This window comes from Tursiops truncatus, chromosome 19 (genome assembly GCF_011762595.2).
Source record: "Tursiops truncatus isolate mTurTru1 chromosome 19, mTurTru1.mat.Y, whole genome shotgun sequence".
Classification (NCBI taxonomy): domain Eukaryota; kingdom Metazoa; phylum Chordata; class Mammalia; order Artiodactyla; family Delphinidae; genus Tursiops; species Tursiops truncatus.
In genome coordinates, this window is record NC_047052.1 from 21025990 (window position 1) to 21044295 (window position 18306).

Sequence of the window (18306 nt, forward strand, 5' to 3'; positions counted from 1 at the left end):
CTTACAGGGAGCCACCACGTTCCTCTTTACTCATCATAATAAATGGATCATAACGGCTGGTTCACTGTGGTTCAAAGTGGACTCTTATTTTAGAGTCATTTCTACCTCCTTGGGGTGTGTATTTCTGCATGTGCATACATACATGTATTCATGTGTGTGGATGCACGTACATCCAGGTGTGCGGGTGCGTGTGCATGCTGTGCAGCTGCCTGAATGAAGGCTGGCGTTTTCCATTGCTATGTTGGGATTTTGCTTTTGGACAGCAGTCCCGTTGCTTTGTATCGCAGACTAGTTAAAGGGCCCGCTGTTTTCCCTGCGTCCACCCCCTTTCATTTTCTACTTGGAGCACTTTCTCTCAAGCCCGGGTGCTCACATTTTCTGCTCTTGGTGTCAGCTCTGTTTGCCTCTCTTCTGCCAAAGGGCACCATGGAGTTACTCAAAGGACCTTTTGAACTGTTTGTTCAATGAATGAAGAGCTCATTCGGGACAGTTACTGGGACAGCACATGCTTCCAACTGGTCCCTGACTCATGCCTTTTGGCTTCTGCCTCTGCTGATCTCAGAAGCCACATGGGATGTTGGTTTTGTCAGTGTATCCCGGTGTCTGACCTTTTCAACACCATTTTATCATGCATTTTGAAAGATACTTTCCCCCTAACAAACTGCATTTATAAAGTAACAACCAATCTGTGTTCTCATTTTTAATTAATCATATATACATAATTGTCAATCAGAGTTTCCAATCAGTATGAGTTAATCAGAGTTAACATTTATTTATTTACCAAGCACCTTCTATATGGCTGACCTATGCCAGGTGCTGGGGATAGAAAATTGAACAAGATTAGCGGGAGTCTTAGTGGGAGTTTCCAATATATAATATTCCTGTTAACTCACCATTTTAATTTGGGTAAAATTTACTGAGCGCCCTTTGTGTGTTTGGAGTGGTGCCGAGTGCCTCGAGTGTGTCACCTCTTTACCTGCTCAGAGCGACCTGGTGAGTTAGGCATTAGAGACACACCACTTTTCACGTGAGGAAACTGACAAGAGTTACAGAGTTGAGTCATTCGCTCCAGGTCACCCATTTAATTACAAGGCAGAGGATTTGAACTCAGGATTATAATACTCTAAAGCTTTCCCATGGATATTTCAGTCACCAACTCCCTGAATTCCTTCCTTTTCTTTTCTACTGGGTAGGCGTTTGCTTTTGTGGGCAGGAGAGTGCCCTATGTTTTCTCCATGTTCTACTGCTTCTAGTTTAGGATTTTCCCCTCAGTTTTACTGAGATATAATTGACATATAACATTGTACTAGTCCAAGGTGTACAATATAATAATTTGATATAAGTATACACTGCAAAATGATTACCACACTTAATTAACATCAATCACCTCACAGTTACAAATTTTTGTTCTTGTGATGAGAACTTTTAAGATCTACTCTCTTCGCAACTTTCAAATATATAATACATGATTGAAGTCTCTGTTTATAGTTTAGTTTGAAGTCTCTGAATGAGTCTGTTCAACAAATGAGTCTGTTGCCTCATAGAATAAATGGAGCTTCAAGTTTCCTAAGACATTCAACTTACTCACCTCCTGATTGCTTAGATGGGGAAACTGAGTAGCAAAGAGGCTTGCCCGTGGTCACAGTGTCAGCGTCTGAGCTTGAACTCAGCACCCCTGACGTGCAGGCCAGTTGTGTTGATCACAGCACATTTCCTTGTTACTGGCTAATTTATTCTGAGCTAGGTGGCACATCTCAAGATATCTTCTGGGTACTTCTATCCAGGCGTGAGGTTAGAGCAGCCAAAATTAGATGATGATGCAAGCTCACTAAGTGCAAGGTCTAATTTTGTCCACCCCTTTGTCCCCAGTCTCCAGCACATTCCCACGTCCACCCTAGGAGGTCAGCAGGTGTGTGTTGGATGAATGAACTGGATGAAATGAAGGGGGGCCTCCAGGGATAATCCTCTCGTGCTATCTTTTTGGTAGTTGCTGACCTCCCTTCTTGGATTCTTCCATACCACAGGGTACTTTAGAATCAAATTGATGGTATCCTTATTTAATTTGACACTTCAATGATTCAGTCATTTAGTATCGTAAACTATTTTCCTGTTTCTATTTTGGAATAAACTGGCTAGTTCTTTTGGTACCTCTTGACAGAATAGGGTTTTTTTTTGTTTTTTGTTTTTTGGGGTTTTCTTTGGCTGTACCGGAAATTGATAGAGGGATCTCAGTTATTAGACCACTAGTTCACTTTGGGTGTGGCCAGCTCACATACCTTCCTTGCGAGAGAGACACTTCGAGTTGCATGATGAGACTATAAAATTACAAATTTATGTCTAGGACAGATAATATTTTTTTAAATTATAAAGAAATGAGGAGGAGAGGAAAAAAAAAACACTCATGGTTCATTCACTCTGACTCATAAATTGTCCTTATTTTTCTCCTCCCTTCCAGTACTCAACTTAGTCAGGAATATTTTTACATCATCATAATTGGAGTAAAGACTGTGTTTCATAATGAACCACATTGAAATATCCCAACATGTTCTTCCACATTGCTTTACAATTCACATAATTTCAGCTTTGGGGAAGGACTGCTATTTCATGCAGGGTGTATACTGTGTCTTACTTAAAAATTGTTCTATTACAAGAAGGCAATTTTGGCTTTATGTGAATAGAAAGATGTAATTCTTATTGGGAATCTGGGTGAAATAAAACGGGATTAGAAAAGATTTGCAATACCTAGAAGGTCCTGTACTTCAAGTCAGTTATTCCATATCCATCAGCTTGTTAAAGCTCAAATGCTCTGTTTCCTTAAAGAAAAAAAAAAGGACACTTGAAACATGCATAGAGAAGCCTAGAATTGGTCAATACCAGAATTGTTTTGGTCCTTTTTCTAGTTTTAATAATTCAGATAGTTAAGATGCCTTTAAAAGCAAGCATCTTTCCTGATTGCCAGGAGCATTTTCCTCATTTCTGAAGATGGGTAGCATTTAACTGACAGGCAAAACCACCACAGCAATAAACATTGAAAGCTGAGTACTTAGGAAAGCTGACCTGGTCTTTAAACTTCTTCAGGAAAAACAATCAGAAAGGCAGAAAACAGCTGAAGTAAATCCATCTGCTCACGTTCAGGTCAAAAGCCTGTGACGATTAGTCCTTAAAGGACGTTATGGGGTTTTAGGGGATGTGGCTGCAGAAGTGATTTGGTGACGAGCTGACTTGGAAGAGAAGGTTGGGAGAGCTGTCATTAATTCTGTTTGTGTCGTAATTCGGCAAGGTCACTGGAGAGGATCTTCCTTAGGCCACTAAAAATAGACAGTCTAATAGATCCAAGCATGCTGTCATCTCTCCTCTCCTTTCCTTTCGTCGTGTCTTATTTTGGGAGCTCTCTTCATTCTTCTCACCCGCCTGCCTCCTCTGTCACTCTGCGCTTGCTTTGGATAAGCCATTTGTCCCCGTGTGTTGGGCATGAGAGGGAAGGCAGGGAATGTCAGGACCCCCGCTCGCCTTGCAGCTATCAGATCCATCCTCCTTCCATCCTCCTTCCCTCCCCCTACCTTTCTGTCTCACCTTAACTTGGCCCCCCAATTCTATGTGTTTATCTCTGCAAAGAAACTGGCACATAGAACTACTCAGTATGTAATTATTGAATCAGTGAAGGAAAGAATAAATGAATGAATGGTGAGAGCTGTGGAGAAGGCAGTGTTCTAGTAAGGGAACAGTGGGGCTAGGAAGACCTCTCTCTCCCTTCAGTGTACATCCCATTACTGTTGTAATACCCTCCTCTTTCCAATCCCTTGTGCCCACCCCCACTTCCTATGTAATATGTCACCTGTTCACGTATGTGTTCTGTCTAGTCATCTGTCTGTTGTTGTGTACATCTGTCCCTATCTAAACATGCACATCCACTCAGCATGAGGTTCTGTAAAAATTCCAAGGAGTCATTTAACTCCTGGATTCATTATTTCTATTTTTCCCCTCTTGATTCTGTGAATTTCATGCAGATGTTTGTGAACAAAATCTTACTCCCAACCCTGCTATGTATAAAATGGACAAACCAGAGCCTGTGTGAATTAAATAGAAGAAAGGAGGAAGCTGTGGGGATCCCAGAACCCTCCAACCATACTGCCCTCACCCACCATAGCCTGCAGTAGCCCTTGGGGTATCTGGGAATTACCCAGTCTCTGCTAAACACGATTAATAGAATCACTGGATTAGATCACCACCGAGTTTCCATTTTGCCCTTACATCCCGTGATTTGTGATGTCCCTCAAACTTCAAGTCTGCGTCTCTGTGTTTAAGATTTGTAGCAAATGCAGATAATCATGCAGTGGGTACTATAGGAGCTAAAATTACTGCAGACAACAGAGCTTCCGCTCTTCATAAGCTCACAGGGATTGGGGGTGGCAGACAAATGTAATTATTCCCTAAAACAATGAGGTATCCTAGGACTTAAGGCCAAAATGGTTGATAAAGATTATAAGCAGTAGGTATTGCCTCTCATTCCATCAGATATTGATTGAGCATCACAGATGATTTAAAGGGATCCTAAGATTCAAACCATCTTAAATGTTCTGTGTCATTCGTCACTACGGTTTGCTGTTTATTTTTCTGTTCACATCCTAACTCTGCAGAAATAGCGGCTGTGCTGTTTGTACTCTCGGGTCCTGAGTAGGATCTGGCACATAGCAGATACTCAAGAAACATTGATGGACAGGTTGAATGGTTGGTAGGGATGATGCTGTGATGAGCTGTGTGTGTAAAGTTGGGAAAGGAAGGTGAATTGTCAGAAGGTAATCATTTTGTTAGGGCCTTGGAGGACAAGAAGTTTATAAAGATGAAAATGCATCTGCTATTTCTAGCACATAGCAGAAAGTCTGCAGTGTGTGTGTGCATGCGTGCATGTGTGTGTGTGTGTGTGTGTAAATACTTCCCTGACTTTGTGAATATGAGGAGTTGCAAATAAGTGGCTTTCTTGGTTGTATGGAAGTTGCTCAGATTTGATGAAACATTAGAGATACTGTTTCAGGCCTTGGGCCATAGTCAGAGGGCTTTGCTGTTATCATTTCATTTGGGGGTGGTGATTCATCAATGTTTGCTCTCTCTCTCTCTCTCTCCTTCTCTCTCTCTTCCTCTCTTCCTCTCTCCCTCTCTCTCTCTGTCTCTCTCTGGCCTGGTAAAGTGATGCATTCATTGATCTTTTTTTTTTTTAAATCATTGGACTATTTCCCTAAATTAGTGGCCTAATTTATGTCTGGAGAAAATAGTTGAGTGTAGCTGTTGGATGAATTGCTATAGGTTCAAACTGCCTGTGTCCTGACTTCGCCGTTTAGTGGCTTTGTGAATGAGGGCCACTTTATTCAACATTTCTGTGCCTCAATTTCCTAGTTATGAAATATAATCATAGTACCTGATGTATCAGATTGTTATAGGATTAAATTATATATTATAGGAAAGGACTTAGCCCAGGACCTGGCACATTGCAAACTCTCAGTAAATGTTAGAAATCATCTCACCTGTTTGGATTAAGTTGTGTCTACATGACACGCAGCTCCTGGGGGTGTCGAAGAGCTGAAAGAGTTAGCATCACATGTACGTGACTATAATCATGCCCTTAAGTCCTCAAAGGTGATTAAATGCTTCACTTGGCATCAGAGGTATTTGGGAAATATCGATCACACTTTTTCAAACTCAGTACATGTACAAACACATGGATTTACTGTCAGTCACTCAGGAAGTACCTGTTGGTTACCCAGTCTTGTTAATAGCCGGTTGCTTACAAAATGATAGTCCATTTTACCGATCTTAACTATTTTAAAAAACAAAGTGGACAGCTCCATATTACTTTTATCAAGGCTAAATAATATGGGCCAAGTGAGTATATTATTATAGTCCTTTGAAAAAATTACGAATTTTATCTGTCATTTGACATCAAGTAGATAAAAAGGCAATAGATTTTCAGTGTTTCAGAATTTTAAAAATAGTTTTATGGTGGTTCTCTGTTTCACCTCTACCATTTCTCTATTTCTCCAATAGGCCAAGCCCTTTAGAGGGTTAGAAGGTTGACCCAGGCCAGACAAAAATGACTATACGATGTGATTTCTGTCTTCAGGGAGCTCAAAGCTTCCTTGGATGCAATGTTGGAAGGGGCAGACAGCCATAATAACAAGGACCTCTACCCGTGGGAGAAATCAAGACGTAATACGGAGTTCTGACGGAATCCGGAAGCCCTCCGAGTCCAGCACAGGGAGCAGCGTAGAGTCCCACCACCATTATACCAACCGTGAAGGGGAGGGGAATTCAGCTGAGGGAACAGTACGTGCAGGGAGGAGCAGAGGTGCTTAGCCTGCCGGGCTCACCTGGGCAGGAGGTGAGGCCAGGACAGACGAGCGAGAAATGCGTAAGCTCTGTTGTCCAGTGCGGGCATTTCCTGACCTGGTAGGGAACCATTTAGAGTTTAAATATTCTCGAATTCTTTACGTAAAGATTGCTGTCCTTCTAAGAAGTAGGTGGCTCCTACCCAGAAGGAAGTTTCTGTCTTGTCCTGTGCTTTACTGTCAAATGTTGAGCTATTTGTTCATTCACGGCAAGGAGACAAATTAGCTAAATAAACTATGGAAGAGGTAAATACTGTTCCAGAACAGATGTGATTGCGTATGCCCTACCTGCTTTGTTTACTCCAGCAATTCTTTCTGAAAGTTTTCCAAATGACCCAGTAGATATCCCAGAAATTCTCCTGAAGTTGGGTTATATTTATTTTTACTTGCTTGCCACTCCCTCCTTACCCCCCTCCCACCAAAAAAATAAATAAATAAAAAGCAAAAGTGCTGCTATTTTAGGGCAAAAATAAAATATACTCTCTTGGAGAAAGGCTTTTTCTTTTCCTTCGATTCTAAGTGTTCCCGGGTTCTATAACAATATAAATAGACTTAAGTGTGTGTGTGATCTTTATAGTGGATGTGTTTAGCTTTTCCCCCTTTTCTGAGGTTGAATTCCTTTATTATTCAGTAGAGAAATCATCATGGCAAAGTGGGAAGGCAGATCTTTGGGAGCATGGGAAATTTAGATTTGCATTCCCATTCTGCTGCTAATTAGCTTTGTTATCTTGGGCAAGTTATTTAACTTCTCTGAGGTTTAATTCCCTTCTCTTTTAGGAGGTAGGAACGGAATAAAACAAGCCCCGCCCAGTGCTGCTGGGAAGATTAATTAAAAGAAAAATGCACGTACAGGCACCAAGGCTATATATATTGGGGATATGTGGTGGGTGACAAATAAAACTGGAGCTCCCAGCACTGCAATTGTTAAAATGTTAAAGGGGAGAAAGCGAAACTCCATCATTTAGGCGAGAAATAGGGATAAAATGTAGAGTAGCAGGAGGTTTGCTCATATGCTAGATGACTGTTTGTTTATTCATTTCCCAAAGATATTACAAAGGCTGTGAATATTTATTTAGTTCTGCTCCCAATAGCCCTTCTAATAGGGAATTATTTGGGTACAACGAAAGACATTTGTAAATGCGGCTGATAAGACTGACACTGGACAAGGAGTGTTTTGTTGGACACAAGAATTCTATTGTCACTGGCTTCAGTTGTCAAGTGCCCGGGGAACCCAGAATTTATGGTGACAGCACAATGGGCCTTTCAGGGCCCAGCAAAAGAGCTGTGAGATCCCGCTCCCCGGCTTTTCAGGGCTTCTAATCTTTTTATCGGGCCCGGACAATGCCGGATTCAGCTGCTGCCTGCGCCTCCTGACTGTCCATTGGCCATCAGGTATTGTGCGGTAATTACCATGGTGACAATGGACTCTCTCTACACCAGTCCATCGGTGCTTTGGAAAACGGCAAAGGTTGTCACTTTGTATTAGGTGCCTCTAAAGGCATGGCTTACTTAGAAAAACTACTAAAGAGAAATAAAGATAATCATGCTAAGAGTTTGATTTAAAGGGCCACTGTGTCAAATCCATTTGTAACCCAGGAACTCTTTATGGATGTTTTCCCGTAATTACAGCCAGACGCTGGGCGTCATCCCTGTACAAGCAGTGAGTGGCCGGCCTTCGAGATTTTGCAGGGAGCCCTGAGCTGTGGGCAGCTGGCAGCCCTTGAAGTCCTATGGGAGCAGAGGTCTAAGCTGAGCCATTCATTGTACTTTGAGGGATCCCTGAACTTCTTTAAAAACTCAGTTTCCTCATCTGAAAAGGAATGGTGTGGAAAAATGCTCATAGATTAATATTAATTATATATCCCTTGAATGTATATTAATATATACAAATGTATGGTTATTAATCAATATATGAAAGCTTTTCCATCTACCATAGGGCTTTGTGAACAGCAAATAGACAATAAAAGGTAAAACTAATGTTATAATCGTGCACAATTGAAAAAGCACCATCTATACCTTTTCATAATCACAGCTACTAATAATCATTGAGTGCCTACTCTAAGTGAGGTATTGCATTTATTATCACTGTTCTTTACAATAATCCTACAAAAGAGTTATTAATATCCCCATTTTATAGTGAAGAAACTGAGGCTCAAAAAGTGCTTGCCAAAGTCAAATTAGCTTGGAAGAGGCAAAGCCTGGATTTTAAGTCCTGTCCCCTCACATTTAATAGCTTCTTCCCTCATTTTTTTTAATCATAATCTACCAATTTATCTTATAAAATATGCTTCACCGTATGGTTTTGGAACTTGGGCAATAACAGGAAAGAAAAACACCCAGTGGTGAGTATTTAATTGGGTTTATTCATCCCTTCAACAATGTCAGGAACATGTGACACCCATAAAAGGAAGAAGCCCGCATCTGCAGGGAACCCAGGCTCTACTGCCTGTGCCCCTTCTCCTGTCTGTGGAGCAAGAAGAACACACAGCAATATCAACAAAACAACTTGGTGTTTCTAGACCAACAGAAAAGTATATGGCCTTTGCTTGACTTCTATGCCCAATAAAAGTTTCAAAAACCTGATATTTTATCGTTTAATAGTAATGTATTTAATCATAGTTTGTATTACTCAGCTCCATACCAAAATATCTCAAATTCCCTGTTGTGTTGTTATACCAAAAAGTAGAAATTATGTTATCACATCCGAGAGAAACGGGCATACTTTACCCGGGGAAGTAGATCTCGTTGTGGGTTCTTAAAGCTGGCAGGAAAGAAGTAGATTTTTTAGTGATTTGGTCTCTGCTGCTTCCTTGCTCTATGAATTTGGATATTTACCACTTAGCCTCAGTTTTTTCACCTGTAAAATGGAGCTGTCACTCTCTCCTTGGGCTACCCTGCTCCACTCAATGGCAATTCTTTCCCTTTTATACCCATCACCCCTGTGTCATACCTATATATGCACAGTTAGTGGCCTGAGGATCCTGAAGCATGCACTGATGGAGTAAGTGGGGCGGGGACTATTTTAATCTAATTCACATATACTTTCAGCCCTTATCCTCCCCCACAGCACTATATGTTGGTGTTTTTGTTGCTGGAGTGCTGTTGACAATGATCCTGGCACACACCTGCCCAGGCTGAGCCCACATTCCGGAAGAAGACCCACACATGGAGAGCTATAAGCCGGGGTATTTGATTTGGAGCAGAAATCCTAAGAGAGGGATGGCAGCATGACTCGTGGGTCAAAGGGAAGGATATGGCTCTGCATGTACTGAGTCTTCAATACAGTCAGAGCTCAGCAAAAGAAATTTGCCACAGTCACATCCCCATCTGTCCCTGAGTTTCCTCCTTGATTTTGATATGCTTGCCAAGTATTTTCTCCATCCCACTTTACACCCTTGGCTTCATGGTGTTCCTCTTCCTGATTTCTCAGTCTCTGAACTAATATATGGCATGGAGTGTCTTCGCCTCTAAGAGGTTCAGTACTATGGGTAGCCGAGCACAGCAATGGAAGGGGCTGGTAGAGAGCAGTGGTTCCCGTACTTGAAGAGGGCCCGTGATGGCATGCAAGCCTTGGGAAATGAAGGGAAGATGCCCTGAGAGTAGGTAGGAGTGCGTGCAGCAGGGCTGCATTGTATTTTTCTGTCTCAAAAGGGACCACACGATTCCAGGCCTCGGGGGAGTCATTAGATGTGGGGAAGGTCTGGGGGGAGAGGGAAAATGAACATTCCAACCAAGAACACCAATGCAGAAAGAGAACATCTGCACTATACCTGCCCAGCCCTCTCAAACCTAATGAACTCTTTTTTCCCATCAATTCTGTTAAAAGCACAAAAACAACTTAGATTTCTTCTGTTCATTTTTTTTCTAAGAAAGATGGTATAATTGTATACTACAGACATTGTCCACAGAACCCAGAGCCCTCTTTCTCAAATGTTTGCAGTGATCAGAATCATAGACAATTCACCCATTTATTTTTGCTTTCCTTCCAAGGCTCTTAATTGTCAGTGCAAGCTTTTGGTGAAAGGAGTTTTAAAGGAGACATTTTGCAGGGAGGTAAAGAATGCAAGGCCAAGTGGGAGTTCAATTCCTTTTTATAGATTAGAGAAGTAAACTTTTAAGAGCACAATGGCTGTATCATGAACTGATTGGAGACCAGAGAAGAAACACAGGCTATGAAGTCTGCACTGCTGGATTCTGATCCCACCTTGGGTGTTATGGGCTGTACACCTCGGGCAAGAGTTTGACCTTTTGAGTGGTGGGGTGAGATACCCTGATGAGTTCATGATACCCAGAGTGGATATATGCATTTAAAGAGAATACATTGGTAAGGACTGCAACAAATGCCCGTTCCATCCCTGTTTATGGTCTCCTATTCATCCATTTCTGGGTAACATACCACCCCCAAATTTAGTGTCTCATAACAACTATTTATCATTACCTCTTACAGTTGAGTTGAGTGAATCATCTGGGCAGTTGTTGCTTGAGCTCTCATGCTGTGTAGTCAGATGGCTGGAGTCACATGAAGGTTTGAGTGGGTTGGATGTCCAAGATGGCACCTTGGCTTACCATCTGGCTCTTCAGCTTGGATGCCTGGAACAGCTAGACATGGCTGGGCATCTCTCTCGCTATCTATGCAGCTTCTCCACATGGCTAGCTGGAGCTTCCTCACAGCATGGAGGTCTAGAGCATTCAGACTTCAGACGTGGCAGCTGACTTCTCCCAGAGGAAGCTTTCCAAGAACACAAGACAGGTTACCAGGTTTTTATGACTCAGCTTCTGAAATCATATAGTATCACTTTTGCAGTGTTTAATTGGTTACCCAGGGGCAACTCGGAGTCACATGTAAGGGGACCACATAAGGGCATGAATGTCTGGGCGTGTGATTCATTGGGGGAGGGCTGCTGGAAACTGGCTACAATGTGGTTGCAAGTTGGGTCCTTCCTTATCAGTTATGTGCTGAATGAACTGCCCCCTGTGACTCCATGTGCATCTTTTATGACTCCATGTGCATCTGCTACTCTATCTTTGACATCCTGGAAATAGCACACATTAGGACAGTTTTCCTGTTCTTGATACAGTCACCAAATCAAGGAGCCATGAACAGATTTCAGTAGATCAGTTCATCCTCAGCCCTTCACCAGAGGGTTTTTCACATGTTGTTGTTGTCCTTGTTTGTTTTGGAGAAGGCATTGTGTGTGAGGAGCTGTTAGGTGGAACCAAGATGAGGCAAGGAAAAGTGGATTTAGGAAAAATGAAAGATAATAAAGTCAAAGTAGGAAGCTGTTTAAGCCCTTAGTGCAGCCCAAGTTGATCCTAGAAGGTAGAAGTTGTGGAGAGGAAGGACATTCAAGAACTCCTTTATGCTGCTGTGTTAGGGACGCTATGCCAGCCGCACCTTCCTTGGTTCAGTGCCTCGGTTTTGGAAGACGACAGCTGTTCAGACACTCCATATTCCTCTCTTCATTCATTCAGCAAATATACATTGAACAGCTGCTCTGGGCTAGGAAACGTGTTAGACACTTCAGGAGACGTGAAGATGAATCAGACCCGAATCGAGGCAGAACACAGCCCCACACAGAAACTCCAGAATGTGGTGCAGAGCAGGAGGGGGGCGGAGAGGAATGTCATCTTGACAAAGAATTGCAGCTCTGTCAGCCCAGTGCTCTGCTTTGCCAGCATGGGGATGACATCTCCTATCACGACTGCCACCACTGTCACTCTCTGCCCTTGAGTCTGTCATTCCATGAGGATTCGACAGCACCAGAACAGTGCTTCTCCCTTTAGGAGGGAAGGAACTTGCTTTGGATGCCAGTAAAATGTGGATTCTATCAGCAACCGGCTCTAAGACTTCCTGTCTCCCCTACAGGTTTGTCGTTAGTGCTAGAGCAGATGCGTGTAAAGTATGTAGCGTGTTATAAGAAGTTGGATGTATGACTGCTTTTATCTTTGTTATCAAAGTTCCAGATGTACAAATGGTTCATCAAACCATCCTGTGGGTACCTCTAAATCCATGACAAGTTTTTCCCAGTTTGCACACAATTGTGATAATTTGTTTACATCTTTCTACACCTGGACCGTTATTGTCTGAGAAAAGTGTGTCCTATGCAACTGTGTACCCCCAGTGTCTACTAGTGTATCACTTTATTGATTCATGTCACCTCTAGGTTACTGACGATCCTTTCACTTTTTGCAGAAACCACTGTATATTCGGCTCAGTGGCCTCCTGACGATCATTCCTGTTGCCATTTGTTGAATGACCAATCAGATGGGTGGAGTTTTGCGTTATAGAAATTGGCAGCAAGTATCCAATGGGTGAAGAAGGTAAGATGGACCGGCGTTACTGAGTGTTTCAAATGTAACTGTATTTGTGGAGATGGAAACGATGGCTTCCAGGCCCATCGCATAAACCTGCGGTGGTTTGAACCTTCACAAATCCAGAGTAGAATCTGACAGGGAAGTAGGCCTGGGCTTTGAGGAATGTGATTATTCACTGTGGTTATTGGGTTATCTCTATGGAGCATCTATTATGTTCCCGTACAAGGATGATGGCAGTTTTTTGTTTTGGGTTTTTTTTGTTTTTTTTTTTTGACTGTAGAAGGTTTAGAGGAGAAAGAAGGAACTAAAGGGGGTTATAATTCCTTAGCAAGAGCTCAGCTGGATAGACTAAGGCAACCGACATGTTGTTTTTTATCCCATTTTCTTCTTTTGAAAACAATCCTCTAAATATGTACAAGGTGGCTTACGTCCCACGAGGAAAAGAGATCGCTAGGAGGCTGAACCTTTTAGATCTCAAAAGACAGAGCACTAGATCATAAGCCAGGAGGATGACTTCAACTCCAAGACCTGACTCTGCCGTTCATTGTCTGTGTGCCCCTAGGTTAAGGAGCTCTTCTCTGGGACACAATGGTGGTTGGATCCAGAGTCTCTAACAGTCCTTAAGTCTTAGGATTCTATGAATGTATTTACCTCCTTTATCTGCTCAGTGGTAACTGGAGCTATATTTTATAGGATATCCAAATATTCAGATAAAAATTTAAGAATTAATTCTACCAGCATGACTTTCCACACTTTAGTGTCCTAGACCCATCCTTCCACGTGTCGGTGGCTCATCTCCACGTGTGTGTCCACCAAGTGCCTTAAATGCGGGGGCCAAATGCAAGTCATGATTTTCTCCTCTAAAGCTTTACCTTGTCCTGTGTGCCACACTTCAGCCATAGCACCAAAATTCACCCACACCAAAAACGCGGGAGGGATCCCACATGCCTCCCAACCCCTACCCCAATAGCAACTGATTCCTGTTGATTTACTCTCTGACTATCTCTGAAACATTTTTATTTTTCTCTATCCCCACTGCCACCATCCAAATGCAAGCCAGATCCCCTTTCTCCAAGATTTTGCCACAGCTGCCACCTAACAGATCTTTTTGCCTCCAGTGTTACTTCTCCCCCTGTCAGCTCCAGCATGATCCATCTTTCATACACATCCTGAACAGTGTCCCTAAATCCAGAGATTATGTTACTTTGCTACTTAATCGCTTTCGATGTTACAGATCTGAACTCCTTCTCAGGCTTCTAGGACCATTCATTGATGGGGCCACTGTTCTGTTGTCCAGAGTCACTCTCAGCTGCTCTCTGCACACCCACCCTCACTGTACACGTCCACTCTAGGATCTACTATAAGGCACAACCTTTATTTCCCCAAAGCCCAGTAATCTCCCTGTCTTCACAAGCTAAGTTTTACTCATTTTATACCTTCACTTGGACCTCACTACCTCTAAGGAGTTCTTTCTGATCCCTGAAGACTGGGCTTTGGGTGTCTCCTAGGCTTTAGTCATCGAGATTACACCATTTACTGTGATTCCCACATTGGGTTGTAATTGCCTGTTTAGTTGTCAGTCTTCCCAGCTAGACCTGAAGGTTCTTGAGGATTGGCCTTATTTTGGAACCACCAGGCTCCCAGTTGCAAGCACTGTATCTGGTTCAAAGTAGGTTCTCAATAAATATTTACTAAATGTATGAATAGAGACTTTAAGTATAGTTTAAATAGAAGATGAAGAAGGGGACCTGATGTTACCACAGAGAGAAAAGTCACAATGTTGACAGCTAACAGGTATTGAGTGCTTACGATATGTCAGGCACATAAGGTCTTGAAAGGTATCACCTCCCTTAATCCTTGCAAAAACCTACTGTGATAGATTCTATTAATATCCAAGATATTACAAATGAGAAAACCGAGTTTTAGAAAAGTAACTTGCCTATGGCCATATTGCCATACTTTTATCCTTGGACGTTTTTATCCTTGGAGGTCTGACTTTAGCCAGAGCTTTTATCTTTGCTTACTCCTTTCTTTTGTCTTCCCCAGAATTAATCTGGTCCATTATGGACAAAAAACATTTCCTCCACGTAAGGCTAAGACTTTTCCTGCAGCCCACACAAGCTATTTTTACTTAGATGGTCAGCCCCTGTGACTGGGGCTTGTAAATCTTTGGTGATTTTCCAGGTGTTTTACACTCATATTTTAATGTGGGTTTGTTCTGGGACAAAATTTCAATTTGGGGAGCCCCCCCTACTCTTTCCCCCATGTTCTGGCCAATGTTTGTCATGGGAATAAACCAATGAATGAAAACACTCTTAGTGAAGGCAGAGCCATGCTTTCCTGCAAATGCACCAGTATGACTTGGAAATTATGTGGCCGACTCCTCTCATGTTAGCACATTTTGCACTCATTTGCTCTGAAGCCTGGCTCAGCAGAGGGAACGCATCCCTCCTCTGGAAATGCCTGTGAATGATGATCATCTCATTTCTGCCAAGCCAGATGGGTCTCTTCATTTCCTCCGACCTTTGAATTCTTCAGTAGGACTTGCGGCTGACATTTCCTTTTTTTCTTGGTAATAGGGACAATTAGAATGAGGTATCAATGAAACAGAGTCAGAAGTTAAATGGAAAGTACTTCAATTTAATTTGTCTTCTAGGAAATCGTTTAGGTGTTTTTTTTTTCCCACTTAGAAATTAAGAACAGCCTGTTTCGAAGAGTTCTGCATAGCTCTTATTCCAAGGAGAGGAAGGTAAACTATTCTAATGTTTGTAGCACCCTTAAAAAAACACAGGATGGTACAGATGGAACAGTCCTTTGATCTTTCAGGATAATCTTCTTGTTTTAGACATAGGATTTCTTTTTTTTTTTTTTTTGCCTAGAGGCAGGAAAGGACTTGGATCATACTATAAGATTTTGGAAGGGCAAAATGAAACTTACCTACAACTTTGGCTCAAGACTCAGATTCTTGATCCCCAATCCATTCAGGATGGCCGTGTTCCTTGAACAAGTGCCTGTGATGTGCCAGGATACAGGCAGGGATGAAAGGCTCTTTCCCTTTCTTCAAGGAGCTTACAGTCAAGGAGCTCTGTATAAAGCACTCAGAATCCTAGTGGGAAGGGAAGAGAGGGGGATGGGAGGTAGAGAGAAAGACTTTTCACAAATGGTTGTGAAGTGGTTTGGACTTAGGGATCAACTCTCTGGCTGACTTCTAGGGAAATCCACTTGAACCTCCGTTCCTGGTACATTTTTCTTACTTAGACACCTCCTCAGAGCAGGAGAGGAATGACCTGAGTAGCTACAGGACAAAGCTTCCTGGCCCCGCTACCACACTGAGCTTTTAGTAGGGCATTGGGGCACAGATTCGAAGGTCTTGAAGCGAAAAGTATTTGTTGTTATCCTCATGAAAAGTATACACACGTTGAGACCCTCCTGACTGATAATCAGCAGGGGCTAATCATCACAGGCCACCCAATTACCTTTCATTTGCATAAACATTTGCATAAAAATCAATCCCAAAAAGCCCCCTGGGGGGGCAGCTCACCTGCGCTGGAGCAGCCACCAGGCTCTGCATTGTCCCTGACAGTGTGAAATGTCAGCAGCCTGCCTCCTAACCCCTCTGCCTGCTGGGTCTGTCTGTGAAGGCACATTTCCTATTTCGGGATATAGGCCACTGTGGAGAAAGAGGCCAAGTATCTGTCTGTAGCTGGTGCCCTGAGAATCATAAACAGACACTCAGTTCACTTGCTGACTCCTCTGCAGATCCTCAGTGTGTACAGTGTGACTGTCACTAATGCAGTCAACTAAGGGATACAGGAAGCTCTCATGTGCCAGGTAATGTACATGTCCCACCTTTGCCAGAATCGGTACTAAAGGACAAACTTCAAGCGAAGCCATGGTTCTGTAATCTTGCTTTATTTAAGGAACGGTGAACAAAGTGCACAGACCCTCCTGATCAGGACAGTGAGAGCTGATGCTTAATGCAACGCCCATGTGCAGACACTGTGCTACGTGCTCTATGTTCATTGTCTTGTTTGACGTCACCAACACTTTGGTATGTGCCGTTGTCCTGATTCTTTTATGATGAGGACACGGAGGTTCAGAGAGGTGAATGAACCTCCTGAGGGCCAAACGATGAGCGACGTGTAGAGCTGGGGCCTCTACGCCCCAGTATAGTACCGTAGTGCCTCCAGTGTGTCTCTTCCAATTCTTTGGTGTCTTGCCTTCTGGTCTTAACCAAGTTGGATGGTGGTTATGTTACAGTTCTTTTGGCGGTCATATCATAAATCTCCACGTGGGTTATAAGGGAGACAGACCTAGGTGCTGCTGGCTAATGTCGCAGTGTGCTGCTGAATGTAGGCACTGAGTGAGAGGCAACCCATGGGGACAGGAAAATCATCAATCATCTCCTGAGAACCATTCCTACTTTAGGCCTTGGACTAGGTGCCGGTACAGCAATGAACGAGATGCACATGTATCAACACAATTGTACCAAAGTCATATCTTTAAAGAGCACCCCTTCTTGTGGTGGAGCCGGGTCAGCAGAAAATAACCATGGCTTAGAGTTTCTTAGCTCCATGGGTTCGTAGGAGCACAGAGGGACTGACTCTGATAAGAGAAAATCGGGAAAGGCTTCAGTGAGGAGGTGACCTTTGGGTTTAGATGTGACGTATGAGTCAGAATTTACCAGGAGACAATCGGGAAGGATTTTTCAAGCAAAGAGAAAAGTGCAGAGGTTCTTGAGGCAAAATATTCATGACTAGGTGGTTTGTTTGTTTGTTTATATCAATAGGTAAGACAGTTACAAGGTCTACAGAAAATTAAGCATCCTTCAATCCCTATCTTCTAGTCTCTCAATTTCCTTCCCTGGAGGCTGCTACTATTTTCAGTTTTCTGTGTGACCCTCCAGAGAGTTTCCAGGCAGTTACGACGCTACAACCACACGCCCATGTACTCGCTTCTTCCATGTTTGTATACGTAGGTGGTATCCAACTGTAAACACTCGTGCGTACACTGTTCTACACCTTGATTTTAAAAAGAAAACTTTATTAAGTTTCCCCCCTTGTTTTTGTTGCTTGTTCTCTGATTTTAAGCTTTCTTTAAGTTTTAAAACATTTCAAACCTACAGAAAAGCTGCAAAAATAGTAAAACTAATTCTTATAGACCCTTCATCTTGAGTCACTGATTTTTTTAAATCATTTCCCCCATGTTCCATGCAACAGCTGTATGAACGTAATGCCTCATCGAGGTACAGCTTGGAGGTCAGTTACCCAGACACTTAGGTGAGCTTCTTCTCTCTCCCCAGCACTTACTTAGCAAGATAACCAAGATGTACTTGAAACCAAGAATACGTTCCTCTCTTTGTCAGTTTCCCTGAGATGCCAGAAGCAGCAAATGTACCCCCAGGATGGAGATGGCAGGAGGGGCCCCTCTTTGGGCCACTTGCTACCCACTTGATGCTCATCTTTGGGAAAGGATCTTCCCCTGTCTCGTCAAGTAGGGGAGTCTCAGGCAGGTGATCACGCTCTCCGCACACTTCCCTTCTGGACCCAGTGGTCCAGGATGGGAACAGACAGTCCCGCTGAAATCTACCCACTTCATTTCCGGCAACCAG

General features: G+C 42.9%; 1 protein-coding gene across 6 annotated transcripts in view; it reads left to right on the forward strand.

Moving 5' to 3' along the window:
- Positions 1–18306, forward strand: part of CDH11 (cadherin 11) — a 140101-nt gene that overhangs the window by 43253 nt on the left and 78542 nt on the right. For all 6 annotated transcript variants that reach the window (XM_033845170.2, XM_033845166.2, XM_033845168.2 and 3 more), the window contains exon 2: positions 12574–12701. The gene's annotated coding sequence lies outside the window, so the exon portion shown is untranslated. The remainder of the gene's footprint in view (positions 1–12573; positions 12702–18306) is intronic.